At 38.8% G+C, this 25,434-nt stretch overlaps 1 protein-coding gene and 1 pseudogene across 1 annotated transcript in view; both read right to left on the bottom strand.

Moving 5' to 3' along the window:
- STK32A (serine/threonine kinase 32A) overlaps positions 1–25,434 on the bottom strand; it is a 135,785-nt gene that overhangs the window by 68,532 nt on the left and 41,819 nt on the right. The window lies entirely within an intron of this gene.
- LOC138085523 (ubiquitin-conjugating enzyme E2 H pseudogene) lies at positions 1,386–25,041 on the bottom strand (annotated as a pseudogene).

The raw sequence follows: 25,434 nt of genomic DNA, 5'->3' as shown, positions 1-25,434 counted from the left end.
AATCGCCAGTCTATGTTAGATACAGGATACAGGATGCTTGGGGCTGGTGCATGGGGATGATCCAGAGAGATGATATGGGGTGGGAGGTGGGAGGGGGGTTCAGGATTGGGAACTCATGTACACCCGTGGCAGATTCATGTCAATGTATGGCAAAAGCAATACAGTATTGTAAAGTAAAATAAAGTAAAAAAAAAAAAAAAAAAAGACTGCAGCCAAGAATAGCAGAAGGGAACACACAGTCAAAACATGAGCAACAGGACCCAGGGCACAGCGCCAGCAGGGTCTTCTTCCCGAGTCTAATGGTCCACTGAGAGGCTGCCCAAGGGGGAGCAAGCTCGTGGAAGATGAAGATTAAATGTGCAACCTCAGCACGATGCACACATACCAAAAAAAAAACAAAAAAACAAAAAAACCAACAACCAACAACAACCCCCAACCCTCAAAACAAAACCCCCACAACCACCCTTATTAGTCCAGGGCAACGGTCTCACAGTGGCCAACAGCACAATGAGAATGGGACTCTGCCAGATGAGAGGAAACCTCTTGCCAGTCACTTTTCTCTTCCTGTCCTAGCCTCTCAAAAAATAGTCTGGAACACAAGTTCTATCCCCAAGAAAAAGAATCAGATTCAGAAAATATTTCCAAAAGGCTCCAAAGCAAAACAAAAACCAAAACCAAACACTTGTGGCTACAGGGCCTGGTAGCAAGAGGGGCAGGAATCTACATATAGAAATGTACTTAAAATCCAAGTCGAGAAAGTTGTTGTAAGTTTCAGTGCTCCAGTGAGCTCCCTGTTTTTATACTGCCACTCCACAGAAGTGGACCCACCTAGGGTGCGCAGGAAGCAGCAGCTTTGATCCTGATGTGGCTGGCTCTAAATGCTCCCACAGCAGGCCTTTTCCTCCCCAATTCTCTCCTTTCCGTTTTGAAAAAGCCCTACTTTGTCTTCACGTCCAAAAGCTAGTTGGTTTTGGTTTGTTTCTTTGGAAACATCAATGAAAGAAGCAAATTTTTCCTGTTATTTTGACTCATGCCTATCTGAGCAGTTATTCCTTTTGACAGTTCAGTTGCACACAGGCTGACATGGTCAAATGGACTTATGAATGCATGCATATGGACCACATATTGCTGCCAAAATGGAATGTGGGAATATGCTATGCACCTCAGGTTGAGAAATGACCAAGAAATCAAGATCTAAAGGGTGATACATAATATATATATATATATATATATATATATATATATATATATATATATATATCAATGCTATTATGGATAAAACCTTGTTTAGTAATAAGAAATTGCTTTGTTTAAATATGAATATTATAGTCTGCTTCGCATGGTTAGGAAATAACAGCCTTTCTGAAAAGCAGGTACTTTTTCTACTACAGCTTCATGTCCTGGGCCTCATCTTCCGAAAAGTCAGACATAGAACTCTCCAAAAAGCTGTCTCTGGTGCCCTCTTCCTGCTCTTTCAGTGCCCCCTCCACTGCATATTTCTGGATGCACTCTTTAATTTTCTGCTTGTATTCTTCTGGTAGATGGAGGTACATAGCTGCAGCATCACCACTGAGAGGATCTATGAGGTTGCAGTAGGCCAACAACTGCGGTACGAAGGACTCAAATATATTGGTAAGATCATAAAGAGCTGTCCAAGTTGATTAATTATATCTGGACACACAGTTCCTGATGCTTCATCAATGTTGGATGGAAATTTTTTCATGGATCCTATAGAAGGTGATTAAAAAGGATATTTATCAGGAAGACCCACTCTAACTTTCCATACTCCGCTTTATTATGGTGTTCCTTGTGGTCCATAAAACGACCCTACAAATTAATTGAGTCCTCCTAGGATGGTAACCTCATGCTTACTCTCCATGCTCTTGCTTTTAAATCCTGAGACTATTGTCCTCCTATCTCAGACATGTACGATTTTAAAGCGCCTCTGCTTTCTTTTGTCAGAAAGGAGGAAGGTGGGGAAAGAACAGAAGGCCAGTGCATCTTTGCCTTTCTTCATCTTCTACTTGCAATTCAGGTTTAATCCTCAAAAAAACAGCAAACCAAATCCATCAACATATTCAAAAAGTTATACACCATGACCAAATGGGATTAATATCTGAAAAATCAATGAATATAAGCCTCATATGAATAGAATAATGGACAAAACATTATGATCATCTCAATAGACACAGGAAAAGCATGTGACAAAATTCAACATTCATTTATGATTAAAAACTCTCAACAAACTTGAAACAAAAGGGAGCTTCCTCAATCTGACAAAGGGTATCTGCAATAAAACCTACAGTGAATATTATACTTAATAGGGAAAGACTGAATACTTCCCTCTAAGATCAGAAGCAAGGCAGGAACACCTCCTTTCACTTCTATTCAATATAGTACTGAAGATTCTAGCCAGTGAAAGGAATGAAAGATGGGAGAGAGGGAAGGAAGGATAAAGGAAGCAGAGAAAGGAGGAAAGGATATTAGAAGGGAAGAAGTGAAACTTCCTTAATCACAGACAACATGATTCTGCATACAGAAAGTCACAAGGGAATTACACACAAAATAAACAGGATAGCAAGGTTTTAGGATACAAGGCCAATATACAAAAATCAACGGTATTTTTCTATTAAGCAGTGAGCAAAATGGAAGTAAAATTAAGAATACAACTGCATTCAGAAAAGTTCAAAAATAATAAAATACTTAGGAGTAAATTTAGCAAAGAAGAGCAAGACGTGCATCGGAAATCACCAAACTTCTCTTAGGGAAGTTAAAGGTTTAAATAACTAGGGAAACATTCCATGTTCATAGATTAAAAGACTCAAATATTGTTGACATGTCAGTTATACTCAAATTTATATCTAAAGTCAGTGCAATGCCTATCGAATTCCCAGCAGGCTTTTTGCTTTTGTATGAATGGACATGTATCTCTTAAATTTATAAAGAAATTTAAAATACCTAGAATAGGCAAAATAATTTTGAAGAAAAAATAAAAATCAGAGGACTTTTACTTCCCAATCTCTAGATGTACTATAAATGTATAGTTATCAACACAGTTTGGTACTGGCATTAGGAGAGAGGTATAGATCAATGGAACAGAACTAAGAGCTCAGAAATATATCTTTATAGTCAATTGATTTTTGACTGAGATGCCAGGAAAAGACCACTGGTTAACAAAATGGTGCTGAGACAATTAGATATTCACATCCAAAAATGATGAGCTTAAAACCACACCATACATAACAATAATGCAAATAGATCACCAATGTAAATAAATGTAAGTGCCAACACAACAAAACTTTTAGAGTAAAACATAGGACACAATCTTTAAGACTTTGGATTAAACAAAGCTTTCCTAGATACAATACTAGAAGCAAGGCCTACTAAAAAAATGATAAATTAGACCATCTAAATTTTTACGCTTCCCAAAAGATGCCATTAAGAAGATGACAAAGTAAGCAACAGACTAGGAGAGAATATTTGCCAAATATGTAACAGATAAAGGATTATACCCAGAATTTACAAAGGACTACTACCACTCAAAAATAATACGACCCGCAAAAAAGTGGGCAAAGATATGAACAGACATTTCAATAAAAAAGATACATTTGAAAAAATGCCTAACATTAGGCATTCAGTTCAGTTCAGTTCAGTCGCTCAGTCATGTCTGACTCTTTGCGACCCCATGAATTGCAGCACACCAGGGCTCCCTGTCCATCACCAACTCCCGGAGTCTACCCAAACCCATGTCCATCGAGTCGGTGATGCCATCCAGCCATCTCATCCTCTGTCATCCCCTTCTCCTCCTGCCCCCAATCCCTCCCAGCATCAGACTCTTTTCCAATGAGTCAACTCTTCGCATGAGGTGGCCAAAGTATTGGAGTTTCAGCTTTAGCATCAGTGCTTCCAATGAAAACCCAGGACTGATCTCCTTTAGAATGGACTGGTTGGATCTCCTTGCAGTCCAAGGGACTCTCAAGAGTCTTCTCCAAAACCACAGTTCAAAAGCATCAGTTCTTTGGTGCTCAGCTTTCTTCACAGTCCAACTCTCACATCCATACATGACCACTGGAAAAACCATAGCCTTGACTAGACGGACCTTTGTTATCAAAGTAATGTCTCTGCTTTTGAATATGCTGTCTAGGTTGGTCGAGAAATGGAAACCAAAACCACAAATGTCATGCTCATCTGAATGACTGCAATAAATAAGACAGACAATAACAAATGTTGGCTCTAGGATGCAGAGAAAAGGGAACACTCGAAATGTAAATGTTGCAGTCACTTTGAAGAACAGTTTGTGAATCTCTCAGAAAGTTAAACATTAAATTACCATATCTTCTAGCAGTTCCACTTTTATTTATTCATCCAAGAGAAATAAAGTCACATTTCCATGCAAAGACCTGTACACTAATATTCATTGCAGCTTTATTTATAATTGCCAAAAACTAGAGAAAAACTAAATGTCCATCAACTGGTGAATGGACAGATAAAATGTGGTACATCCATATAGTGACATGCTATTCAGCACTAAAAAAGGGACAAATTAATAGCACAGAGTACATCATGGATGAACCTCATAAACATTATGTTACATGAAAGAAGCCAGACACAAGAGATTACATATTTGTAACTCTATTTATATGAAAGTCAGAAAAGGCAAATTTATAGATACAGAAAGTAGATTATTAGTTACCTGGGGCTTAAGGTGGGAATGGGGATTAACTCAGTGATAACAAGGGATCTTATTGGGAGGCTAAAAGGTTCTAAAATTGGTTTATGGAAATGGTTGCACCACTCAGTAAAATTACTGAGGATCACTGAACTGCACACGTGAAATGGGTGAATTTTATGATGTGTATATTATATGTCAAGAAAGTTGTTGTGAAAAAAGACATCGATTAGGGGAAAAAAAGACAGTGGTGTAGAGAAGTTAAATATTTGCTCAAGAACCATTTTAGGACATTGTGAACGCAGGATTGCATCTAAACCCAAGTAGTTAAAACACATGTTGTGTGCATAGCGACCAATAAACTTCATGAGATGAAAAGCATCTAAAGTTTATTTAAAAATCCTGTTGGGGAGTAGAAGACTTATTTAAACACCCTTTAATTTAACTCTCAGCATTCAATCTGCATGCCCCTTGGGTAGTTTCATCCCAATGGTAGGATATTTCTGATCTTCACCCAGAGATCTCTAGAAGTGTTTTAAAGAATCACGGTTGTCCTGTGCACTAAAATGGTAGAACAATTAATTAATCTGTGTTTTTTACACTCTGGCCAAGGAGTGCCCACAAAAGGCTTTTCAGAGTTTAGTAAAAGCATTAGCCCTTGTAAGAAGAGATCCCTGAGGAATGAGCTAAGAGGAGGTTAGGGTGCATTGTCCCATCTATGAAGTACAAATTGGAAGTTTAAAACCTTTCTTTGGAGTACTGGCCATCATATTTCTCCTCTTGTAGCTCGGTAGTAATTTTCCAAAGTGTGTCTAGTGTGAAACTCACAAAAAATAAAACCAAACTAGTATTAAGTACAAGGAGCGGCAGCTGCGCGGGTGCAGGAGGGCCAAGAGGAGCTACTCCACGTTCAAGATCAGGAGGGGCGGCCGTGAGGAGATACCCCTCGTCTAAGGTAAGGAGCAGCTGCTGCACTTCGCTGGAGCAGCCGTGAAGAGATACCCAACGTTCAGGGTAAGAGAAACCCAAGTAAGATGGTAGATGTTGCAAGAGGGCATCAGAGGGCAGACACACTGAAACCATAATCACAGACAACTAGCCAATCTGATCACATGGAATTACAGCCTTGTCTAACTCAATGAAACTAAGCTATGCCATGTGGGGCCACCCAAGATGGATGGGTCATGGTGGAGAGGTCTGACAGAATGTGGTCCTCTGGAGAAGGGAATGGCAAACCACTTCAGTATTCTTGCCTTGAGAACCCCATGAACAGTATGAAAAGGCAAAAAAGATAGATACTGAAAGAGGAACTCCCCAGGTCGGTAGGTGTACAATATGCTACTGGAGATCAGTGGAGAAATAACTCCAGAAAGAATGAAGGGATGGAGCCAAAGCAAAAACAATACCCAGTTGTGGATGTGACTGGTGATAGAAGCAAGGTCCAATGCTATAAAGAGCAATATTGCATAGGAACCTGGAATGTCAGGTCCATGAGTCAAGGCAAATTGGAAGTGGTCAAACAGGAGATGGCAAGAGTGAATGTCGACATTCTAGGAATCAGCGAACTAAAATGGACTGGAATGGGTGAATTTAGCTCAGATGACCATTATATCTACTACTGCGGGCAGGAATCCCTCAGAAGAAATGGAGTAGCCATCATGGTCAACAAAAGAGTCCAAAATGCAGTACTTGGATGCAATCTAAAAAAATGACAGAACGATTTCTGTTCATTTCCAAGGCAAACCATTCAATATCATGGTAATCCAAGCCTATGTCCCAACCAGTAACACTGAAGAAGCTGAAGTTGAACGGTTCTATGAAGACCTACAAGACCTTTTAGAACTAACACCCAAAAAAGACATCCTTTTCATTAGAGGGGACTGGAATGCAAAAGTAGGAGGTCAAAAAACACCTGGAGTAACAGGCAAATTTGGCCTTGGAATGTGGAATGAAGCAGGGCAAAGACTAATAGAGTTTTGCCAAGAGAACACAATGGTCATTGCAAACACCCTCTTCCAACAACACAAGAGAAGACTCTACACATGGACATCACCAGATGGTCAACACCGAAATCAGATTGATTATATTCTTTGCAGCCAAAGATGGAGAAGCTCTGTACAGCCAGCAAAAACAAGACCAGGAGCTGACTGTAGCTCAGATCATGAACTCCTTATTGCCAAATTCAGACTTAAATTGAAGAAAGTAGGGAAAACCACTAGACCATTCAGGTATGACCTAAATCAAATCCCTTATGATTATACAGTGGAAGTGAGAAATAGATTTAAGGGACAAGCTCTGATAGATAGAGTGCCTGATGAACTATGGGCTGAGGTTCATGACATTGTACAGGAGACAGGGATTAAGACCATCCCCATGGAAAAGAAATGCAAAAAAGCAAAATGGCTGTCTGGGGAGGCCTTACAAATAGCTATGAAAAGAAGAGAAGTGAAAAGGAAAGATATTCCCATTTGAATGCAGAGTTCCAAAGAATAGCAAGAAGAGATAAAAAAGCCTTCTTCAGCGATCAATGCAAAGAAATAGAGGAAAAGAATAGAATGGGAAAGACTAGAGATCTCTTCAAGAAAATTAGAGATACCAAGGGAATATTTCACACAAAGATGGGCACAATAAAGGACAGAAATGGTATGGACCTAACAGAAGCAGAAGATATTAAGAAGAGGTGGCAAGAATACACAGAACTGTACAAAAAAGATCTGCATGACCCAGATAATCACAATGGTGTGATCACTCATCTAGAGCCAGACATTCTGGAATATGAAATCAAGTGGGCCTTAGAAAGCATCACTACAAACAAAGCTAGTGGAGGTGATGGAATTCCAGTTGAGCTATTTCAAATCCTGAAAGATGATGCTGTGAAAGTGCTGCGCTCCATAGGCCAACAAGTTTGGAAAACTTAACAGTGTCCACAGCACTGGAAAAGGTCAGTTTTCATTCCAATCCCAAAGAAAGGCAATGCAAAAGAATGCTCGAACTACCGCACAATTGCACTCATCTCACACGCTAGTAAAGTAATGCTCAAAATTCTCCAAGCAAATCTTCAGCAATACATGAACCATGAACTTCCAGATGTTCAAGCTGGTTTTAGAAAAGGCAGAGGAACCAGAAATCAAACTGCCAACATCTGCTGGATCATGGAAAAAGCAAGAGAGTTCCAGAAAAACATCTATTTCTGCTTTATTGACTATGCCAAAGCCTTTGACTGTGTGGATCACAATAAACTGTGGAAAATTCTGAAGGAGATGGGAATATCAGACCATCTGACCTGCCTCTTGAGAAACCTGTATGCAGGTCAGGAAGCAACAGTTAGAAGTGGACATTGAACAACAGACTGGTTCCAAATAGGAAAAGGAGAACATCAAGGCTGTATATTGTCACCCTGCTTATTTCATTTATATGCAGAGTACATCATGAGAAACACTTGGCTGGAAGAAGCACAGGATGGAATCAAGATTGCTGGGAGAAATAACAATAACCTCAGATATGCAGATGACACCACCCTTATGGCAGAAAGTGAAGAGGAACTAAAAATCCTCTTGATGAAAGTGAAAGAGGAGAGTGAAAAAGTTGGCTAAAAGCTAGGGTTTAGAAAACTAAGATCATTGCATCTGGTCCCATCACTTCATGGGAAATAGATGGGCAAACAGTGGAAACAATATCAGACTTCATTTTGGGGGGCTCCAAAATCACTGCAGATGGTGATTGCACCCATGAAATTAAAAGACCCATACTCTTTGGAAGGAAAGTTATGACCAATCTGGATAGCATATTGAATAGCAGAGACATTACTTTGCTAGCAAAGATCCGTCTAGTCAAGGCTATGGTTTTTCCAGTGGTCATGTAAGGATGTGAAAGTTGGACGGTGAAGAAAGCTGAGCACTGAAGAATTGATGCTTGAACTGTGGTGCTGGAGAAGACTCTTGAGAGTCCCTTGGATTGCAACGTGATCCAACCAGTCCATTCTAAAGGAGATCAGTCCTGAGTGTTCATTGGAAGGACTGATGCTAAAGCTGAAACTTCAATACTTTGGCCACCTCATGCGAAAAGTTGATTCATTGGAAAAGACCCTGATGCTGGGAGGGACTGGAGGCAGGAGGAGAAGGAAGCAACAGAGGATGAGATGGCTGGATGGCATCACCGACTCGATGGACATGGGTTTGGGTAGACTCCGGGAGTTGGTGATGGACAGGGAGGCCTGGCGTGCTGCGATTCCTGGGGTCGCAAAGAGTCGGACACAACTGTGCGACTGATCTGAACTGAACTGAGTATTGGATTGGCCAAATTTTGTTCAGGTTTTTCCAGAAGATATTATAGACAAACAGATTTTTGAATTTGCCATGACAACACTGATATTCATAAAAGTCAGATTTCAACAGTTTATAAATAATTATGCCCAGTTTTTTAGGGGTGTGTGTGTATGTATGTGTGTTTGTGTTTGAACGGAATGCCACAGCATGCACAAGCTGAAAGAAAGGTTACTCGCTAGGGTACCATGGGAACTAAATTGAGAAAAGAATCTAAATTCGCTTTGGTATTGTTTAAGAGGGAGAGAATTTACACACCTAGTGTGTCAGAGTGAGAAGACTTTGATCAAGGCTTGATGCGAGCCACTGTCAGTGAGAATGTGGAGAACTGGGCACTCTTTTGTGTTCAGGAGGGAAGGTAGTTTGGTAAGAGTGCCTTTGAGGACAATTTGGAAACACCTCTTAAAAAAACACATGGTATTTGGCCCTATAATTTCACTGGAAAATTTCACCATAGACACATTTGAAAAATTACATCAAGATGTAAGGATACACAGGACATTATATAAAATAAAAAACAATTTGCATGCCCATTAATAGGGCAGCATATGAATAAATTATAGTGTATTCATGTTACTGATTATACAGCAACTTTTGAAAAATGAGGCAAATCTATATTCTGATAAGAAAAGATTTTCAAAAGATACCATGATGGGAAGATGCATTACAGTACATGGATGCTCAGTGTATATAAAAGTATATAGAGAAAAAAAGGCTATACAAACACAAAAGGAAAAGGAACATTTACACACATATGCTGGTATATGCATAAAACTTTTTGAAAATAAGGTAACCAGGTATCTAAGTAGTAAGATTATGTCATTTTATTTTTATATTTAGAAGGCCTAATAAACTCAACAAAAATATTTTTACCTTGATATGCCTAATTTATTCTGTCTTCTTGCAACCAGAAGTAAATAAGCCCCAGAAATCTAGTACACAGTACAGTGAGTATAGAAAATAATATTGTATTATAGTCAATAAACTTGCTAAGAGATTAGAACTTAGTGATTTCAATCACTGATAAAGGAGATCATTATGTGACACGACAGAAGTGCTGATTATCACAACAGCAACCATATTACAATACATAAATGTGCCAAGTTAACGTGCGGTACACTTAATATTGCACAATGTTCGATGTCAAATATATTTCAATTAAAAAAAGAAAAAATCATTTATGTTATCTTGGCTCATCAGGAAAGGAACTAACACAGACCTGTCAGCTTCTAATCTATGTTAGTGATCTAGAAGTTTTCATCAAATACTCAGTGTTCACAAATCACTGATTATTCTATAAATGTCTGCTTTCAGAAAGAATCTTTTATAGAATATTTGGGTCCTTAAAAAGGATTCAGACAAGGTCCATACTTTGTCCTTGGTTTATGTGCCCTTGAAACCTGCTTTTATTCTCAAGCTTTCTTATCCAAACTCTTCTTTTCTTTTATTCCTAGTAATTTTTTATTGAAGAAATTAAATCGTTTTTGCTGAAACAGTTGCAAAGTCTGAATTTTGCTGTTTGCATTTCTGGCATGTCTGTCTCTGTTTCACAGCTCTGTATTTTGCAAAAATTGGTGATTAGATCTTAAGGTTTGCCAGATTCAGGTTTGACTGGGAAGGGTGGCTGGGTGGGGTGGGGCAAGACTACTTCACAGGTGGAGGTGTATACTTTGATCAAGAGGTATATAATTAATAAGTCTATCTTCTCATGGTGTTCTCAGTCACTAATCACCTGAATGCCTAGATCCAAAGATTCCTTGGAGGTTGTAATATTCGAGTTCTATCATTTCTCTTTTTTATTTTAGCTAGAGTACTTTTATAAAGAGAAACAGGCTTTCATCAATTATTTGGTTACTTAAGGTATGGTTCATTTAGGAAAGGTAAACAAATGCTGAGGTCTTTTATTTATCACTTTTCAAAATGATTTTTTGGTTTCCTAGCATCCTCCCAAAGCAATCAGTAAGTTTTTTTTAAATCATAATGAAATCATGGGTGTGATGTTATCACTCTTACTGATGTCTGTTTTTAGGCCTTTGGAACGTAGCCAGGTTGCATCATGTGTTATTTTGAAATAACCCTCGTAGGTTTTGATAGCTATAAATCTATCAGAAGACTTTCTGATATGAAAAGATATTCATGGTGATCTTGTACATTTCCTCCTCCAGACTGAGTGACAAAACTGTTTGCTGCAATTGAGTTGTCATTACTACTAGGTCTTTTCAATGGGCAGAGCTAGGAATAGATATAAATACTTGATATAAAGTATTATATATAATTGTGTGTGTATATATTGGAGAAGGCAATGGCAATCCACTCCAGTGTTCTTGCCTGGAGAATCCCAGGGATAGGGGAGCCTGGTGGGCTGCCATCTATGCGGTCGCACAGAGTCAGACATGACTGAAGCGACTTAGCTATAGCTATATATATATGATTCTCAGGTAGCACAAGTGATTTAAAAAAAAAACCACAAAACCTACCTGCCAATGCAGGAGACCTAAGAGACTCGGGTTTGATCCCTGGTTTGGGAAGGTCCCCCTAGAGGAGGGCATGGCAAATCACTCCAGTATTCTTCCCTGGAGAATCCCATGGACAGAGGAGCCTGGTGGGCTAGGTCCATAGGCTCGCAAAGAGTTGGACATGACTGAAGAGACTTAGCATGCATGCATGTATAATATATATATGTTACCATAAAAATAACTGAAGGTAAATGTGCCATAAATTTATAGTGACATTTTCAATTTATATTCAAGACTATAGCAACTCTTAATCTCATCAGTATTATAGCAGTAACTCCCTTCTTCCTTACTGAAAATCCTGATTCTCAAAGATTTTGAGATCTCTCAAGGTTTTAACATATTACCCACCATGCTGTTCGCTTTATCCCATAATATATGTAAAACACTTTCAGAATAGCAATATCAACATTACCTTCAACAATACCATTACTGAAAACACTTTAAGCAATTGCTATTCTTTTTTGTCATTACAGCATAATTACACTAAAAGTCACTGCAAGTCCCTTGAAATAATACATTTCTGTGTGGTTATACGGCTAAACCAGATGGAGGCTTGGGTTCATTTGTTTCACTATACATTCCATTTGAGGGGATTGTTTTTAAAATTTCATTTTGTTTTTTTTTTCTTTTTTGCTCGACACCCTCATTTTGTTTTATAGTTATATAAAATATTTATGTATTTTATGAAGTCAAAGTCAAGTCTACAAAACCAGGTATATTGAGAAAAAGTCAATATACCTCTCCATTTTAATACCTCCATTCATTTATTAATAACTTCTAAAAATATTTTTTGATTGTGGTAAAAGACATGTAACATAAGATTTACCATAAGTATATAATTTAGTGACATTAAATATATTCACAATGTTGTGTAATCATTACCATGACCTATTTCCAGAATTTTCTCTTCACCCTGAACAAGAATTCTACCCATTAAAAGAATATGTTGCAATTCTCCCGTTCCTAATCCCTGGTAACCTCTGTTTCTAAGTGTATGTATTTGTCTCTTTTAGGTACCTCTTGTAAGTGAAATTTTGTATCAGGCTTATTTCATAAGCTTTAGCATAAGGTTTTCAAGGTTTATTCATGCAGTAGCTATCAGAATTTCATCCCTTTTTAGGCTGAATAATATCCTGCTGTATGTATATACTACAATTTGTTTTTGCATTCATCTGTTGACAAACATTTGGGTTGTTTCTACCTTTTGATGACTGCGAAAAGTGCCACTATGAATATTGGTGTACAAGTATCTGAGTCCCTTTCAAATATTTTAGCATATTCTTAGGATAGCATATTCACTAGATTGCATGGTAATTCTATCTTTAACTTTTTAAGAAGTGAAAGTGATAGTTGCTCAGTCGTGTCTGACTCCTTGTGACCCTATGGACTGTAGCCCGCCAGGCTCCTCTGTCCGTGGAATTCTCAAGGTAAGAATACTGAAACGGGTAGCCATTCGCTTCTCCAGGGCATCTTCCTGACCCAGGGATTGAACCCCAGTCTCCTGCATTACAGGCAGATTCTTTACCATCTGAGATAGCAGGGAAGCCCTTTTGGAGGACCTGCCAAACCACTTTTCGCAGTGACTGCAACATTACATTCCCACAGCAAAGCACACTGGTTCTAATTACTTCTTATCTTGCCAACACTTTTTACATTCCAATTTTTAAGTAGTAGCCATTCTAATTGGTGTGAAGTGGTATATCACTGTGGTTTTGATTTGCATCTCCCTAATGCCTAGTGATGTTGAACATCTTTTCATGTGCATATCTTCTTTGTCAAAATGTCTATTCTATTTTAACCTTTTGTCCATTTTCCAATTGTTTTATCTCTCTTTTTATTACTGAGTTGTAAGAATCCTTTACATATTTTAGATGCAAGTCCCTTATCAGATATATGATTTGCAAATATTTTTCCCATTTTTAACTTTCTTGATGATGTCTTTGAACAACAAAAGTTTTAAATTTTGATGGTGTCCAATTTATCTGTATTTTTCTTTTATTAGTTGTGCTTTTGGTGTCATATCTAAAAAACTATTGCCTAATCCAAGATAACAAAGATCTACTCCAATTTTTTAGAATAATAACTTTTATGGTTTTTGTTCTTTAGGTCCATTACCTATTTTGAGTTCATTTTTGTTAGTGTGAAGTAGGGGTTCTTTGCATTTGAATATCACATTGTCCCAGCACCATTTGTTGAAAAGACTGTGTATCCATTGAATTTTCTTGGCTCCCTGATAAATGAAGGGTTTGTTTTTAGACTCTCAACTCAGTTTTATGTTTATCATTATGCGCCTTCTACACTGTCTTGACTACTGCAAGCTTTGGATTAAGTTTTGAAATCATGTGTGAGCCCTCCAACTTTGTTCTTTTGAGACTGTTTTAGCTATTCCTTTGAATTTCTTGAGTTTCCGACCCCTTGAAGTTGTATATGAGTTTTAAGATCAGCTTGCCATTTTCTTTTTTCCAAAGAATCTAGCTGAGATTTTGATAAGGATATAGATAGAGTCTGTAGATCAATTTGAGGTCACACTGCTTTTTCCACTTAAAGGTATATACCAGCCAACAGACCTTAATAGTATATGGAGATACTTCTCATTCCCTTTCTCAGCTGTGTACTGCTGCATTTTAAGGATATTACTTATTTACTCAACCTGTTTCCTACTGAAGGACATTTGGGTTCTTTCCAGCCTTTTGCTATTACTGATACAATAGTGAAAAGCTCTTTGCATCTTGCTTTTTGTACTTTGGCCAGAACTACTTTGGGGTAGATTCCTAGAAGTGAGTTTGCTAAGATAAAGTTTATTAAAACAAAGGGTAAAGGCATATGTAATTTTAGACTCTGAATTGCCAAATTTATCTCTATAGAGGGTGTATCATTTTTCATTCCCACAAAGCATTTATGAGAGTACCTATTTCCAACATTCCCTTTCTAGAATATGTTGTCCAGTTTTCCTCTTCAGGAAAACCCAGCAGTAGAGTTAAGAAGATTTGAAATTTATAAAATGCTTTTTCTCTGTCTCATAAATAGCCTTACAATATTCTCCAAGGAAAAAACACCTTAAATGCCTTCATCAAAACACACATAGATGACCTCATCCACTCTTATATATCTTACATGTACAGTATATCCAGGTTCAAAATGCACATATCTAGGGACTTCCTTGGAGAAGGAAATGGCAACCCACTCCAGTATTCTTGCCTGGAGAATCCCAGGGACAGAGGAGCCTGGTGGGCTGCCGTCTATAGGGTCGTACAGAGTCGGACACAACTGAAGAGACTTAGCATCAGCAGCAACAGGGACTTCCTGGTGGTCCAGTGGTTAAGACTCTGCCTCTCAATGCAGGGTGCATGTATTCAATCCCTATTGGGGAACCATGGTCCCACATGCCGTAGGGTATGACCAAAAATTAGAAAAAAATTAACATGTATCTAAAATTCATAAACATGGAAAATTTAGAATTTACATAGATCTTTTTGGAAGTCCATAGAATGAATGTGAGGACTACCATGTAATAGTTATGATAAATGTTCATTAAAACTTCCTTTTTCACCAGAGGAAACTTTAATGTACATCTCAGGAGACATAGCTTCACTCCCTGGTGGCTCAGCTGGTAAAGAATCCACCTGCAACGCGGGAGACCTGGGTTTGATCCCTGGGTTGAGAAGATCCCCTAGGGGAGGGCATAGCAACCAACTCCAATATTATTGCCTAGAGAATCCCCATGGACAGAGGAGCCTGGCAGGCTATGGTCCGTAGGGTTGCAAAGAGTCGGACACGACTGAGTGACTAAGCACAGCATAACACAGAAGACATAAAGACTCAGATTTCATTTATCCTCTACTTCAGTCTTTCCTAACTTCTTCCCACCAAATATAAATAAGATGTTAATCCTCGTTGTATTTTCAGAGCACCCAGTCTTTTCTCTGTTACAGAACACTCCAGAAACCTAGCTAAAGATGCTTGCTTTGTATTGTATTGTAACCATTTTTTTTTTTTTGACCTGAATTCCTCATTTGAACACTGAGGAATTTATGCTTTCCTCCATTCCATCTATCCACAACCTCAGCATCCAAATAGCTTGGTACATGATGAATATTTGTTTATTCAATGACCATTTTATACCTAATTATTATATGTTTATTATACAAGGTGCTGAGGCTAAAAGAGTAAATCAAGGATCATGGTTTCCTTCTTCTTAAATCTAATCATCTACAAAACAAATATTTGCACAAATATCTAGTTACAAAACATGATAAGGGCTGTGAAGGAAAAGTGTAGGATACTGTACTAGAAACTAACAGAAGGACCTGACTTTGATTGCAAGGACTCATAAAAGCCTCGGAGATAGTAATATACACACTTACTTGCCTGATTCAAACCATAAACTATAGCCTCTGAGAAAATGAACCAAAATCCATAATTTACATAATGACAAAGATTGTGGATGAATTTTAAACACCACACCTAAGACACTGCAGATTATTTTCCTGACATCGTGATGTAGTGGCTGATTTTCCTCCAGCTCTGACCTCTCTCTGGACAGAGCTTTAAATGTTATTCTGTGATCCATCAGCTCATCTGGACTGGCTCTGGAGATGTTATTCATGAAGTTTCTCTGGGGAAAATATGACTATTATTATCTTCTACAGAATCTCCTGAGATAGTATCTCAGAGATTACTCTAGCCAGTAAACAAGCAAAGGGGAATAACAACATTCGCCCCCACCCCCATGTAAAAGGAAAAGCCAAGACCCATGCTCAGATGATAGTAAGGAAGCATTAAATTATATTCTTACCCATAGAATTTTTCAGAGGTCCGGAGAAAAAATATCAGAAGTTAACACTTTTTGTGCTTCGGGATAATTATAGACTGCCTGCAGAGAGACACTCTAAGTGGGATGAATTCGGGTTACTGATAGGTCACCAATTACCACCTGTGATTCAAAAAGTGGTTGGACAGGACCTGAAAGGGCTGAGAGGGCTCCAGGATATGCTGAGTCATGTATTTTGATTGATTTCTCCAGTGGATGAAGTGGAGAGAAAAAAAGTTTATCCGGCACCTGCTATTGTCTATTCCTTTGCCTCTTTAGCCAGAAAAGCAATTTATGTCCTTACTGACCTAGCTGTCTCAAAATTCCAGGGCTAGGAGAGGACGTCCCAGCCCTGCTACCAAATACAGAGATCCTTACTTTGTCCTCCACGCCCTTCTCATTTTTAATGCATCCCATTTCCCTTCACCTGACTAGTGTTTACAGTCAAACTAGACCAACATTCAGAAATGTTTTGATCTCATGCGGCTTTCCATCCTTCTCCAGTTTTGATATCCAGCACTTGGAACTCTATCAGGGAAGCAGGAGCAGGCATATTTTTTTTTCTTCTTTTTTTAATGTCAAATTGGAATATATCAAGTTACAAATGGTGATTTAGTTTCACTAACACATTATAACTCATCATGGTAAAAGACTCTTGAAAAATTTTTAATTGATTGTGTAGTCTTGTGCAATTTTTTAAACTTCAATTCCAGAGTTTTGAAAGTAATGATATATGTATAAGTAACATTAAAATAAAATATAAGTTAACACTGAGTGTCTTAAAGAATTTGGGAGTGGGATTTAAAATCTAGACTTGGCATGACTTTCTGGTTTTGTCGTTTGGCAAGGAATCAAACCTCTCATCTTCAGTTTATTTATCTTTATAAGGGGACAAATACTATTTTTAATGTATAGGAACTAGTATTTGAAAATACATGAGATCATACATGTAATATTTCAGCATAACACCTCAAAAATAAACTCTCAAAAATATGAACTGTCTTCAGTTCAGTTGCTCAGTCGTGTCTGACTCTTTGCGACCCCATGGACTGCAGCACGCCAGGCCTCCCTGTCTATCACCAACTCCTGGAGCTTCTCAAACTCATGTCCACGGAGTCAGTGATGCTATCCAATTATCTCATTCTCTATTGTCCCCTTCTCCTCCTGCCTTCAATCTTTCCTAGCATCAGAGTCTTTTCCAATAAGTCAGTTCTTCACATCAGGTGGCCAAAGTATTGGAGTTTCCGCTTCAGCATCAGTCCTTCCAATCAATATTCAGGGTTGATTTCCTTTAGGATTGACTGGCTTAATCTCCTTGCAGTCCAAGGGACTCTCAAGAGTCTTCTCCAATGCCACAGTTCAAAAGCATCAATTCTTCGGTGCTCAGCTTTCTTTATAGTCCAGCTCTCATATTCATACATGACTACTGGAAAAACCATAGCTTTGACTAGATGGACCTTTGTTGACAAAGTAATGTCTCTGCTTTTTAAAGTGCTGTCTAGGCTGTATGAAAAGTATGAAAAGCAAAAAGATATAAACTGTCTTAGGTTTCATGTATGTATGATTTCCTCAAGTTTCCTCCAAGAGTCTATATCTTGAGTTTACCTCTTCAAAATACATTTTTCAGTTTATTAAATTCTGTCATAGTGAGGATACCTCTCCCAACTAAACTTAAACACATCTATATGCTTTAAAACAGCAGCAAAAAACCAACAAATATCCATTAAGTGAACTCTAAGGAGAAAAACAAACAGTGCTGACTGGATTCACTTTACATTTATAACCACAAGTCTGAAATAGATATTTAGAAACTGATGCTTTTGAACTGTGGTGTTGGAGAAGACTCTTGAGAGTCCCTCGGACTGCAAGGAGATCCAACCAGTCCATTCTAAAGGAGATCAGCCAACCCAGGGATCGAACCTAGGTCTCCCGCATTGTAGGTAGATTCTTTACCACTGAGCCACAAAGAAAGCCCATTGTGATAATGGATATCTACAAATCCATAGTTATCATATGAAATCTTGAAATCCTGAAAACCTTCCCTGTGAAATCAGGACAAACACAGAAGGGTGTGCACTATGCTCTGCATCTTTCTCAATACAATTGCAATGGGCATGAAAGTAAACGGTAAGAAGGTTGGAAAGGAAGAACTAAAACTGTCACTGTTAGTTAATGACATGATTATAAACTTTGAAGATCCAAAAGTATCAACAGGCCTACTGGTAGAATGAATAAGAGAATTTAACAAGGTCACTGGACACAAAGTCAATATTGAAAGTCAATTGTGTTTTGGTAAACAAGCAACAAACTACTAGAAAATTTAATTTTGATAATTACTGTTTGTAGTCATGTAAAACACATTAAATCCCTGGAGTAGGAAATAGCAACCCGCTCTAGTATTCTTGCCTGGAAAATTCCATGGATTGTAGAGCCTGGCTGGCTGCAATCCCTGGAGTCACAGAGTCAGACATGACCGAGTGACTAAGCACGCACACAAAACACATCAAATACCTAGAAATAAATCTAAAGACAAATAAGCTAGAACTCTATGCTAAAAACTGAAACTAAAAATAGAAATTAAGGGATATCTTAATTATAGGTATATGTGTGTGTATATTTGATAAACTGGAAGGTTTAATAGTTTAAATATATGTTAATTCTCCCTGAACTAATCCATAAATTCAGTGTAACCCAATATAAATACCAGCAGCTTTAAAATACAAATTGAAAAGCCAACACAGAATTGGAAAGGGCCAACCATAATCAAATTAATCAAGAATAAGAATTATGTTCCTGAATTCTTTTACCAGTCTGAAGCTATAGTACTCAGGGTGGTGTGAATAATATGTCAAGGTACACAAACAGATGAATAAAGCAAAGCCTAGAAACCCACACATGTGTAATGACTTGACTAATAACAAATGTGTCACTATGATGCAGGAAGGAAAGTGAAGAAGCTTCAATAAATGATGTAGGGTTAATTAGATATCCACATGGGGGAAAAATGAATCTTGATCCTGGGTTACAGATGTAAGCATAAAAGCTAGAACAACAAAGCTTCTAGGAAACAGGAGATATTTTCACATTGGTATGGGCAAAGATTTCCTAAATATGATATAGAAAGCACTGCCTATAAAGGAAAAGACTGATAAATTATACCATATTTAAATTCAAGCTTTAATGAAAAGATAAGTCACAGACTGGGCAAATAATTTACATCCTCAGTAGGACTTACTTACAGAATATATCCAACCCTGGTGGCTCAGCGATAAAAGAATTGCCTGCATCACAGGAGACATGGGTTGGATCCCAGAGTTGGGAAGATGCCTGGGAGCAGGAAATGGCAACCCACTCCAGCATTCTTGTCTGGGAAATCCCATGTACAGAGGAGTCTGGTGGGCTACAGTTCTGGGGTCTCAAAGAGCTGGACACGACTTAGCAACTAAACCGCCAACCACAGAATATATAAATAACTTCTATAGATCAATGAGAAAAAGAGGCAGAAAACCATAGAAAGATGGACAAAACACTCAAGCACTTAGAAAAAAAAAAGGGTTCCCAATGGCCAATAAGCATATAAAAATGTGCCCAAACTCTAGGTCACTAGGAAAATTCAATCTAAAGCCAACCTGAATTCTTACATCTTGCTGATGTGAATATAAATTGGTACTTCTTCGGAAAACTGCCAGGTAAACATACATAAATCTTAGGATCCACTGATTTAATTCCTCGGTTTATGCCCCGCATATGAGTACTTTTGTTTACCAAAAGATACAGACAAGCATACTTATAGCAGAACTATTTGTAAAAGTTTCAAACTGGAAACAACCCAAACATCCATCGACAATAAAATAAAATAAACACTACTATATACTATATATAAAACAGATAAACAACAAGGGCCTACTGTATAACATAGGGAACTATACTCAATAATCTGTAATAACACATATACCCAGGAATCACTGTGATGTACACCTGAAATTAACACACTGAATCGATTACACTTCAATTTTTAAACATTGTTTTGCATAATAAAAAATTTTTAAGATGTACAGATAAATCATGGTATATTCATATAATGGACTATAATAGAGAAATGGCAATATACTTGCTACTTGTGACAACATGGGTTAATCTCAAAACATAACAAAACCAATTTGTACTCCACCCTCCAAAAAGAAAATTACACAGTCCCATGTTCTCATCAAGTTACTCCCTTCAGTCTTTTGTCTAAACTTTTGAAGTTGGCTCTTATCAAGGTCACAATATGCGTATCTTCCCAAGTCAGTGGGCAGTTGTTTCCTCTTTCCTGACTTCTCTGCAGCACTCGCAATGGCTTATACGCCTTCTTTTCTGAAGCACTTAGTGTCCTTTACTCTGGGTTGCCAGTCTCCTGATTTATTCCTCACTTGTTGGCTAGGTTCTTGGCAATTCCTTCTTTTCTAGTTCCCTGAGTCTTTCTCCTCTATCAGAACTATTAAATGTTCTAGATCTTGAATCCTCAGTCTTTTTCTTCTATCTAATGACTCTCCAGTGGTGCTTTCTTCAAATCCCTGGTGTAAGTAGCACCTATAAGCCAATGATTCCCATATTAGTATTTTGTGGGGCTTTTCCTTGGAGTCTGGGTTTCTTTTCTGAGCTCCAGACTCATCATCTATTCAACAGCTCTATCTGGGTACCTAAGATGCAGCTCAAAACTAACACAGGGAAGAGAGAGTTTATTTTGACAATGAACCTGTCCCTCCTCAGATTTCCCTCTTCAGTGAATGACATTACTATTATCATCAAGTGCTCAGGCGGACAGTGTAGGAGTCATTATTTATTTCACTCTTTCTTCTTGCCAAGGGGTGGGCACATTTTCTGAGCAAGGCCAGTTGGATTCCCTCCCAGGATTCTGAAACTTGAGTAGGTGATGCAAGGTTAGAAAATTGGCTACAGCTGACTCATTCCAGCTGAGACAGCCTGTCCATTAGTTCCTGCCATCTACAGTCACAGAGCTGCCTCTGGCCCTCAGCCTCCTGAGACCTACTTCTTCAAACTTTACTTCTGATAACTATGTAAGGTACCCCATATCCTTCCAATGAATCTCTCTTGAGCTTAGATTTTCTAATATCTCCTTGTATTGTTTGTAATTAAGGACTCCTTTTAATACTGCTGCTGCTAAGTCGCTTCAGTCGTGTCCAACTCTGTGCAACCCCATAGACAGTAGCCCACCAGGCTCCCCCGTCCCTGGGATTCTCCAGGCAAGAACACTGGAGTGGGTTGCCATTTCCTTCTCCAATGCATGAAAGTGAAAAGTGAAAGTGAAGTCGCTCAGTCGTGTCTGACCCTCAGCGACCCCATGGACTGCAGCCCTCCAGGCTCCTCCGTCCATGGGAGTTTCCAGGCAAGAGTACTGGAGTGGGTTGCCATTTCCTTCTCCACCTTTTAATACTGAAGAGTAAATGAATAAATGAATGTTTGCATTATAAAGACCTAGTTTCTTGGCCATTAGTCCATTAGTCAGTCAGTCAACAACCATATGGAACAATTATTATGTGTTGGCCACACAATAAGACTGCTTTTTGCTAAGTTCATCTTCAGGAACTACTCCATTCTTGCACACCTACCTGAGTTCATCAGGGCCAAATCTAAGGACAATTTCTTCCTATGACAACACTGGATAATTCAGGATTATCTCCCCTTCACAAGGTCCTTAATTTAATCATATCTCTTCCTAAGTTAACAAAGCTGACAGTGGTTAAAGTAATAAGGAGACATTTTAGTCAGTTATATCCTGTTGCAATAGGAAGAGTCCAGTGTGAACTGAACTCAACTTTGATTTGCTTAAGAGGGAACAGGGAGGATCGTGAGCTGGGGCTCAAAAGCATCAGGAAGGTGAAAACCTACGAAAACTGGGAAGGTGGGGTTGGTCCACGTGAAATGCATCTGGTTTGTTAAATGACGCTACGTAGGGAAGTTGGGCTCCTCCCTTCCCGCAGAGGCTGAGAGAGGGAGCACTGTCTTGGGGGTTGGTGGGGGAACAAAGAGTAAGTTTTCGTGGCAGACTTTTCTCAGCAAAGCATTTTGTGGCTGGGGTCATTCTAGGATGAGACTCTGAGCTATTAGAAACAATGCCTGTGTTTAGTTGAAGTTTTTAGAGGGCAAGGTTGAGGCCTAGCTGAGAAAAAGGCTTAGAGGAGCCTGGCTAGAGAGCTAGGTCAGGAGAGAACCATCACCATCAGGTGGGCCCAGATCACAAGCGCCCTCAGAAGATGGAAGAGGAAGGCGGAAAGTCAGAGGGTTGAAGATGGAAACAGCGGCCAGGAACCAAGGCTCACAGGCAGCTTCGGGACGCTGGAAAAGTAAGGAAAACATTTTCTGATAAGGCCTCCAGAAGGAGGCTGACAGCTTGGATTTTAGCTCAGTTAAGACTGAGTTTGCACTTCTAACCTCCAAAATTGTAAGATAATACATTCAGAAGTGTTTTTAAATTTATATTCTTTTAAATATATATTTTTGTATTTATAAAATATAAAAATTTATATTCTTTTAATGAGGGAAAATTCATTTATAGAGAATGCACAAATATTAAGTGTAAAATATAATGAATTTTGACAAATATATACTCTCATACGAGCAACACCACAGTAAAGATAATAGAACCTCTCAATCACTGTTTTCCACATACTACCTTCTAGTTAACCTCTACATTCCATAGGCAGTTGTTGTTCTGATTAGTTTTGTCTGTTTGTGAACTTTCAGTGCAAATAACTGTGCAGGGCAAAAGAAAAATAATGTTTCGTTATACTGTGAAAATAGATTTAACCTCAACTTCTTCTATTCATGTTGTTTAAAATCACTAAGTTTGTGGTAATTTGTTGTTGTTTTGGGGTGGTAATTTGTTAAAGCATAACTAAATATAACTATAGTTATAAAGATAACTATTACAATTACTTCTGAGAGATGACATATGGATATTTATTATTTTCATTAGAACTTTCTTATTTTATACCAAAACATTTATTTTATAGTCAAAGAAACTGAGTTAAGTTTTTAGAACAAAAGACTTTGTAATGCCCAAGCCAGCTCATATTCAGGCACATTTGTCCACCTGAGAAATTTTCGAATCATTTCTGGCCATGGGGGAAGGGAGTCATTTCATTTCTGGGAGGGGCCTCAGAGTTGTTTGTTTAAAGCAGTTATTAAACATTTACTATGTCTGAGATGCTTTATATACATGTTTTTTTTCATAAGTAGTACCTTCTGTTATGGAGATTGCTGTCATTCCTGATTGTAGATGAAGAAACCAAGCAAAATACAAAATGCAACTTGCTTCATTTACATAGCTAGCGAGTGGTGAGACTCAAAACTCCTGTCCCTCTGATCTCAGGGCCAACAAAGAACCTGGAACAGGCACAACAATATGGGGCTGTTAGTGAGTGCGGGAGAGGTGGCAGAGGCATGATGGGAAAAGAGCAAAAAAACACCGGAGCCAGAAGCCTAGTCCCGCTGCTAATTCACGTTGGTCGTTCATTCATTTGTTGATGCAACAGAGATTTCTTCAGCCCTCCCTGTGATGTGGCCACCATTACTGTAAGGAGCAGGAGAGTGAGCAGTGGACAAACCTGCCTTATGGAGTTTGTATTCTTGTGGGGTGTGGAGAATGAGCGACAAAAATCAATCGAATTTCCTTACATATTTTGTAAGAGAGTCTCCCAAGATGTCCGTAGGGGAGGGGAGAGTTCAGCAGGAAGAGCAGGGGCTTTGACGTCCAGTTTCCTGGGTTTGAGTCCTGGCTGTGAGACTCTGGGGAATGGCTTAACCTCTCTCAGCCCCATTTCTCCAGGTGTAAAATGGGAAAAACAATCTTTATCCACATAGGTTGCTGGGATGAATACATAACATCATATCTGTAAAACCCAAAGTCATAGGAGCTATTATGTTGATACCAGGACTCTGAAGGCCACTCTGTGTCCTCAGGGTCTCTGATTCTGTGACAGGTGCCAGGGCTCAGAGTCACACAGGATGGAGTCTGGTTCCAGGGAACCCATTCATGGGGCTGTGTTGAGCCATCTCCCAGGGCTCTCTTTTCGCACTCCCAGGACAAATGGTCCTTTTCACTTAATACAATCTCCTCTCCTCATTTCCTGAAACCACACGCGGACCCTTGGGAGTTCACAGGAACAGGAGAGCCAGGCTAGGAGAGCAGAGGGAGCAGCTGTGTGCAGCTGCAGCCAATTAACAAAAGCCACCTGGGGATCTGCTGTGCTGGGCAGGTCTGGGGCGATTGGTTCCCGGCTATGGGTTGCCAGGGCTTTGTTAGAGGCCCCTGGGGAGGGGCTCAAGGGAAAAATGTATTTGCTTTTTCTTGGATACCAGCCCTGAATGGCAGCCTTCACTTTCTAACATAACCTTTATCTGATGACCATGCTCTGGGTGGGGCCAAATCTTCGGAGGCTGGGGAGGTTGGATTTTAATTCAGCAGGTTCTTCCACTCTTAACGCTGCTGCTCCTGGATTAGTGACGTTCCTCCCCTGAAACCCATACGTGCACGTAGACCCTCCATGCACTTCTCACAGTTGATATATTCATGTGCCTCCTGATTAACAGCAGCCTCTCATAGTTATTGGTAATGTGTGGGTGAGCAAGTCTATCTGCTTGTGCTCACCACTGCATCTCCACAGTGTGGATCTTTGTTACAATTAGGATCCCCAGAGTGAGCAAATACAAGATGCCCATTTAAACTTACTCATTATCTGAATTTCTATTTCAGTTAAAAATGTCCTGTATGATACTAGGACATATACCAAAAGGTACTGGTTATTTATAGGAAATTCAAATCTAATTGTGCATCCTGGATTGTGTCTAGCAACCCTAATTATAAATTGTGGTGCTCAGGAAATCTATACATGAAAGAAGGAATGAATGGGACTCATGCATCATCAAATACAGACATTTTACTGGAAAGTACACACTGTTAGGAGTGGTCGTTTCAAGGTGATAGGATTATTGGAGAGTTTCCATTTTTCTATGTGTTCTGGTTTTCAAGTTGCCATGAGAGGAAACATTTTCAAAGGTAATATGTGTGTATATTAGTATATTTATTCATAAGCCAACTTCTTAATATTAGTG

Source organism: Capricornis sumatraensis, chromosome 9 (genome assembly GCF_032405125.1).
Source record: "Capricornis sumatraensis isolate serow.1 chromosome 9, serow.2, whole genome shotgun sequence".
Taxonomy (NCBI): domain Eukaryota; kingdom Metazoa; phylum Chordata; class Mammalia; order Artiodactyla; family Bovidae; genus Capricornis; species Capricornis sumatraensis.
The sequence above is the reverse complement of the archived record's forward strand: the minus strand, read 5'-3'. Positions and strand labels throughout refer to the sequence as shown.